The following is a 7,754-nucleotide window of genomic DNA, read 5'->3' on the forward strand; positions in this document are numbered from 1 at the left end:
TTGCAGTGAATGGTGCCCTGTTTCTGAATCGGGGGAAAACAGTATGCAACTTCAAATTTAAATAAGCTTTATTGGCATGACTTGCACAGTATTGCCAAAGCATTATCCATTAAATGAATAAGGAACAAACGATTATATAATACATAAAACAGAATAGATCTGTAAAATAATTAGGTAAAAAAGTACATGCATTCTTTCTTTCTTTCTTTTTCCACAAACAAGAAAAATATTTAAGGCATTGCTTAAAAAAAAATAAAAAAAAATAATCACCTTTGTACAACATGCAAGAAATGATCTTGCATCAGTTTTGTCCACTGGCTGACAGTCTTAGTTTGTGACAGGCTGATACATATCTTGCTGCTGTTGTGATCATTTTGGAATTTTCCCCTAAAATGTGACCATAAAATTTGTTGGAATTTGGGGAAATATGCAGCTCTAATGTTGTGATAGTAATCACAGTGCAGTAAGAAATGTTCTTCTGTTTCCAGCTCTTTCTGCGAGCACAGTGGCATCTTTGTCTGTGCCATGCTCTCTCTATAGCCAGACTCAGTCTGTACTTCGTTAGTGTCTTTCTTAATTTGTTATCTTTTATACAGCTCAGGTATTCTGCTGGTTTGTAGTCTCTTTTCAGGTGTAAATACAGCTCCATCTTCTTTTGTATTTTAGTGGCCTCTTTCCAATAGGCGATGTCATTTTGTTTTTGTAACTGTGTGATTTGGTTGGGTCTGATTGTGCTGTGCTGGTTTGGGTGCACTCTTCTGCAGGTTCTGCTCCTGCCACTGCAGGGCTTCAGCCTGGTAAGAGCTCGGATCACTGTATCTCAGGTGCTGGTGGAATTTCACAGCTCTCGTTTGAATATTAATTAATAGTTGATATTGTCCTAATTCAGCTCTGCACGAGTTGTTTGGGGTCGCTCTGTTAACTTTTAAGATGTTTTTACAAATTTGGGTGTGCATAATTTCAATTTTTTCTTTTTCCCATTTAGAGAAATCTTGTTTTTTTAGAGGTCCCCATATCTCACTGCCATATAGTGCAATTGGTTCGATTATTGCTTTCAGGATTTTTAGCCAGGTTTGAATTGGAATTTCATACTGAATTGTATTTTTGATCATGTAGAAGACTCTCAGTGCCTTCACAGCCAGATTGAAGTTTCCTATTGAGCTGATTTTTAGTCCCAGATAGGTTTATTCATGGGTGTGTTGGAGGACCTGGTTTCCTGCTCTGAAAGTGTATTTATTTTCCTTACACATGGGTCTCTTTTGAAAAATTATTATTTTAGTTTTTGTTAGATTCATTTTAAGAGCCCACTGAATGTCTCTATGATTTCGAGGAGCTGTTGTAGTCCCTCTTTTGTTTTTGACAGAATGACTAAATCATCTGCAAGGAGGAGACATTTAATTTCTGATTCAGTTAGGGTTGGGCCGGGGGCAGTCGAATTAATTCTTTGGCTAATTCATTTATATAAATGTTAAACAGAGTGGGGCTCAATGGGCAACCTTGTCTAACTCCTCGTCGTTGAGAGAATAATTCTGTTCATTTGTTCCCCATTTTTATAGCACATGTATTGTTTTTATACATAATACTGATTAAATCGAAAGTTTTCCCTCCAGTCCCGTTTTCCAGTAGTTTTAGTCCTTCATGCCAGATTGAATCAAAAGCTTTTTCAAAGTCAATAAAGCAAGCAAAGATTTTGTTTTTGTTAAGTATGCATCCATCATAAAACTACTCCACATGGCTCCGGGGTGTTAATAAAGGCCTTCTGAAGCAAAATGATGCGTTAGTTTAAGAAAAATGTTGATTCTTAAAACTTTATAAACTGTTATGTATGTGCAGCTTCCAGTATCTCAAGCAGGTGCGTTCACGACAAGGCAGTCGAGCGTATGACGTAGGTGTAACAAATGCTGAATATAATGCTGCGTTCCAGGCAGGTTTTTGAGCCAGTAAGTCACGACTTCAAATGTGAGAAAGGTTGGAAAAACACGGGTTACGAGTTGCCCGGAACACAGCATAAAATCAGTATAGGCTACACTGTAATTATGAAACAAAGTGACATATTTGATATTTGTACTAGACAAGTGTGAAATTATTGTGAAAAAAAAAATACTCTGAAAAAAAATACCCCCTGTGGATTTACACAAATTGAGAAAGTTAAAAAGTGTTAGGTTGAGCCCCGCGCTCCCCTACTTCATGCACACAAAGCAATCTGGGTATTGTTCATGTATTGTTTCATGAATAATCTTACTTATTTACATACTGCCGTTTACTGGAGAGATAGTAGGCACTGAAATAATAGCTTCCAATATTGAAAATATACATACTTAATGAGCAATTCCAACTCTGAAAACATGCGCACATCCATTTCATTTTGTGTATGTCTTTGTATTATTTTATCTCTTTCATGTCCCACCTGGGGCACATTTTGAAAACTTTATTTCCAAACTCTATTGAAAGATAATTACTCGTATTTCAGTGCTAAAGTTTAATTGCATTTAATGAGCTGTGTGTGTGCAGGTCTAGAGATCTTTAATATATTTTACCACACATTAAACTGACCCTGTTTCCCTCAGATGCTTCATACTTTAATCAATAAATATCCAAGATAAATGACTCCACGGCAGGCAAACACAAACTCGGTAAACAGTTCTGCTCAATATTCTTCTCATTTCGAGTCATGGCTGACTTTATGAAATGAATCACACATTAGTCACATATTTAGGTCTGTCAAACACTATCAGCCAGAAGATCTTTCAGCACAATCTGTGTATATGCATGTGTCAGTGACCATGAAATACAGGTAAAGTGTTTCTCATCACAATAACCTTTTTTGTTGTGAAAGATGATGGTTATGTCCATGGCCATGATGAAAATGCTAGGTTCCCTTCCAGGAACTTCGAGCTGCGTCGAAAACGCATATGGGAACGCCTTCAGCGTGACCAGGCTCTGAATATGATGTGTGATCAGTCAAACAAGGGCGAGGCGTCACGGGCGGGGTGACGTCACGACCAGGAAGCATATAAGCACGTGCGGCGGAGCCGGCTTCAGCTTTTTGTCATTCAGCGAAGAGCTCTGTGTGTGTCAGTCTTATTTACTGTTGTTTGTCCTAGTTTTAAGTGGAAAGCATTCAGTATCATGCCAAAGCCAAGGGCAAGCTCAGGGGTGAAGCTTTCAGACCATGTTTTGAGTCGTGCGTGCATCCTTGCCCTCGCTATATCACGAGCGAGGACACACACGATTTGCGCGTGGTCTGCCTGGGTGCGGAGCACGCAAAATCGGTCTCCGCACCCGGAGGGCTCTCTTCGAGAAGGGAGCCTTCGCTAGCTCCCCACGCGGTGCCGGTCCCGCTGCTGCCGAGGCAGAGCGGCGGCTGCACTCGTGGGGCTCGCAGGCTGATCTGGCTGGCGAGTGTGAGACGGGCATGTCCCTATCTCCTCCCGTATCAGCCAGATCTGGCGCCCCGTCTCTCGGTGTGGAAGCTGTCTCTTCCCCCGAGACGAGGGCTCAATGCTTCGTCTCTCTTCCTCTGAGGAGGTTGATGTGACAAGCGTTCACGAGGTTTCGCCGCCTCTGTCACCCCAATATGATATAACTATGAAAGCTTTGTAAGCTGCAGTGTTTGCACAAGCATAAAATGAATAAAGCCGGTCCCGCTTCTGCCTTTAAATCAGAGAAAAAAAGGTAGAGCGGCGGCTGCGCTCGCGGGGCTTGCGGAGAGAAAAAAAAAAAGAGAAAAAGGCTGATCTGGCTGGCGAGAGTCAGACGGGCATGTCCCTATCTCCTCCCGCGCCTGATCTGGCGCTCCGTCTCTCGGTTCGGAAGCGGTCTCTTCTCTTCCCCCGAGACGAGGGCTTGACGCTGCGTCCTCCGAGGAGGTTGATGTGACGAGCGTTGACGAGGTTTCGCCGCCTCTCTCGCCCCAGAGAGCTACTTCTACACAGGAGCCTTACGTTTTCCCCGATCTCCTCACCGAGGTGTCGAGATCGCGGGTGAAATCTTTTCGTCCCGGCCATTCGTTCCCGCGGGAACTGAAAGAGCGCGGGTATGCGGCGATGCCGCGGGTTGAACAGACGCTTGCGAGCTGTCTGTCTCCCTCTACGGCATCGCCTTTGAAGGCTCCTGCTCTGCTTACAACATCTTTGGTGGGCAGAAGGTATGCGCTCTCTATAATCTCAGGTGGCTGCTGGGCGGGTGCAGCCTCCTCTGCATACCAGCTCCTCGCGCAAAAGGTCCTGACGGGCGAGCCCCAGGACCGCGGAGGGCGACCCCTACTGGGGTGGAGTGGCTTGCACCGTGGCACTCGGTGACCACTTCACCTCGGTGCCCTCCAGGGACTTGTCTGCTGACCCTGCCGCTGTTCCAGGGCACAGCCGGTCCCAGCGAGTATATTTCTCAGGTTTGTCCGCCCGGCAGCGCGGAGCCGATAAACTCGCTCCAGCAGCCAGGCCACGTGCCTCCTTCCGGTGCGCCGCTTCGAGACAGCGGTCTGGCTGCACCAGAGGTCAGTCTCGAGAGACTGATTCCCTTAGTAGAGCATTTGACAGCCTGGCAAAAAAAAAAGCGGCTGCCGAATGTGTCTCCTTGGGTCCTGCAAACCGTAGCGAGAGGCTATCGTATTCAGTTCGGCGGGCCACCCCCGCCGTTCTGCGGGGTTGTTATGACTGCGGTCCGCCCCGGGCAGGCTCTGGTTTTGGAACAGGAAGTTGGTACTCTGCTGAGGAAGGAAGCCATCGAGTTGGTTCCTCCTCACGAGACCCAGTCCGGTTTCTACAGCCGGTACTTCATTGTTCCGAAGAAGGATGGAGGGCTGAGGCCCATACTGGATCTGCGTCTACTGAACCGCTCAGTCAGAAAGCTGAAGTTCAGGATGCTTACTATCAAGCAGGTCGTGACTCAAATCAGGTCCGAGGACTGGTTTGTCACGATAGATCTCAAAGACGCATATTTCCATGTTTCCATCCTTCCTTCTCACAGGAAGTTCCTGAGGTTCTCCTTTGGGGGGAAAGCGTACCAATATCGGGTTCTTCCCTTCGGCCTAGCACTTTCACCCCGCACTTTCACCAAGTGTGTGGATGCGGCACTGGCCCCGTTGCGGCTTCAGGGCATCCGCATACTCAATTATATCGACGATTGGTTGATCCTCGCTCAATCAGAGCGGTTGGCGGTTCGGCATCGAGATGTCGTTCTCGCCCACATGAAAGAACTGGGGTTGAGACTGAACGCCAAGAAAAGTGTGCTTTCTCCGGTTCTGAGAATCACTTATCTAGGCGTGGTGTGGGATTCGACCACGATGCAGGCACGATTGTCCCCTGCTCGGATCGAGTCGATCCTTACTACAGTCAGGAGAGTGCGAGAAGGCCAGTCACTCACTGTCAAGCAGTTTCAGAGACTGCTGGGGCTCATGGCAGCTGCGTCCAGCGTGATACCTTCTGGCCTGCTGTACATGAGACCCCTACAGTGGTGGCTCAAGACCAAGGGGGTCTCCCTGAGGGGAAACTCACTCCGCGCTGTCAAAGTGTCACGCCGTTGTGTCCGTGCCTTCGACATGTGGAGGAATCCTTGGTTCTTGTCCCAGGGCCCGGTGTTGGGAGCTCCTTGTCGCCGCGTCTCGCTAGTGACGGACGCTTCCCTCACCGGTTGGGGTGCGGTCATGAGTGGCCACCCTGCCCGCGGTCTGTGGAGAGGTTGCCACCTGACGTGGCATATCAATCGGCTAGAGATGTTAGCGGTGTTCCGTGCACTCAAGCACTTCCTCCCAGACCTGAGAGATCACCACGTGCTGGTGTGCACCGACAGCACGGCAGTGGTCTCTTACATCAACCACCAAGGAGGTCTGCGGTCGCGCCCCTTGTACAAGCTGGCACACCAGATCCTTGTGTGGTCCCAGGGCAAGCTCTTATCTCTGAGAGCTATGCACATACCTGGGCATCTCAATGTGGGAGCAGACATCCTGTCGAGGCAGGGGCTGAGGCCCGGGGAATGGAGGCTTCACCCCGAGGTGGTGAAGCAGATTTGGGGTATTTTCGGCCAGGCCCAGGTGGACCTCTTTGCGACTCAAGAGTCAGCACAATGTCCTCTCTGGTTCTCGCTGACCCCTCCAGCTCCTCTGGGACTGGACGCTATGGTACAGACGTGGCCGAGGTTCCGTCTGTACGCCTTCCCCCCGATCGCTCTGCTCCCTGGAGTTCTGGCGAGAGTGCGCCGGGACGAGGTCAGTCTACTGTTAGTAGCACCGTTCTGGCCGGGCCGAGTATGGTTCTCGGACCTGATATCTCTCCTCGACGGCACTCCGTGGGAAGTGCCCGTCAGGAGGGACCTCCTCTCACAGGCCGGGGGCACCGAGGTGCACCCTCGCCCGGAGTGATGGAAGCTGTTGGTGTGACGCCCTGAGGGGGCACAGCTCAAAGCTTCCGGTCTGTCAACCGAGGTTGTCGAGACCATCCTCCAATCCAGAGCTCCCTCTACGAGGAAACTGTACGCCTTGAAGTGGAGGCTCTTCACTTCTTGGTGCGGGGACCGCCAGCTCGACCCAGTCAACTGCCCCGTTGGTGCAGTACTGGAGTTCCTGCAGGCCCGTTTCTCCGCAGGGGTAACCCATTACACTGTTAAGGTGTACGTGGCAGCTATTTCGTCATACCACGCCCTTACCGGTGGCCAGTCAGTGGGTAGACACCCCCTGGTTACACGTTTCCTCCGCGGTGCGCTGAGGCCTCCGGTACGATCTCGTCCCTACGTGGGATCTGGCTGTGGTTCTGGAGGCTCTGTGCAATGCACCTTTCGAGCCCATTCAGGAGATAACTGAGAGACTCCTCACTATCAAGACCGTTTTCTTATTGGCTATCACCTCTCTGAGGAGGGTGAGTGACCTTCAGTCCCTGACTACGGCCTCTATTCACTTTGCGCCCGGTTCGGCGAAAGTATTCCTCTACCCCCGTGTGGGGTATGTTCCGAAGGTCCCATCGGTCGTTCCACAGCCGGTCGTACTGCAGACCTTCTGTCCTCCTCCCTTCGGGGAGCCAGACCAGGAGAAGCACAACCGTATGTGTCCAGTGCGAGCACTAGACGCATACATCCACAGGTCCTCCCTGTGGAGAAAGCGGACCAGCTGCCCGTGTGCTATGGTCCGCCTAAGAGGGGTCTTCCTGCTACGAAGCCCTCCTCTTAGTAGGTGGATTGTGGGTGCCATGGCTTTGGCATACAAGGCCTCTGAGCTCCCCCCGCCGGTGGGAGTCAGAGCGCACTCAACCCGAGGTGTGGCGGCCTCCAAGGCCTTCTGGGCAGGTGTTCCATGCAGGACATCTGCAACGCAGCTGGGTGGTCCACGCCCCTGACTTTCGTTAGGTTCTATGACCTCGACATCCGAGCCACTCCCGGCTCCTCTGTCCTTTCGTCCTGACACCAGGCAGGGACTTGTCAGTCTGGCGGCGTTGGTATCTCGTTCCCATATGCGTTTTCGACGCAGCTCGAAGTTCCTGGAAGGGAACGTCTCAGGTTACGTATGTAACCATGGTTCCCTGAAGGGAACGAGACGCTGCGTCGCTTTGCCACACTTCCGGCATCCCTGCCAGCGCTTGCTTCATGACTTGAAGCTGAAGCCGGCTCCGCCGCACGTGCTTATATGCTTCCTGGTCGTGACGTCACCCCGCCCGTGACGCCTCGCCCTTGTTTGACTGATTACACATCATATTCAGAGCCTGGTCACGCTGAAGGCGTTCCCATATGCGTTTTCGACGCAGCGTCTCGTTCCCTTCAGGGAACCA

The sequence above is a fragment of the Barbus barbus genome (genome assembly GCF_936440315.1).
Source record: "Barbus barbus genome assembly, chromosome: 34".
In the NCBI taxonomy this organism is placed as follows: Eukaryota; Metazoa; Chordata; class Actinopteri; order Cypriniformes; family Cyprinidae; genus Barbus; species Barbus barbus.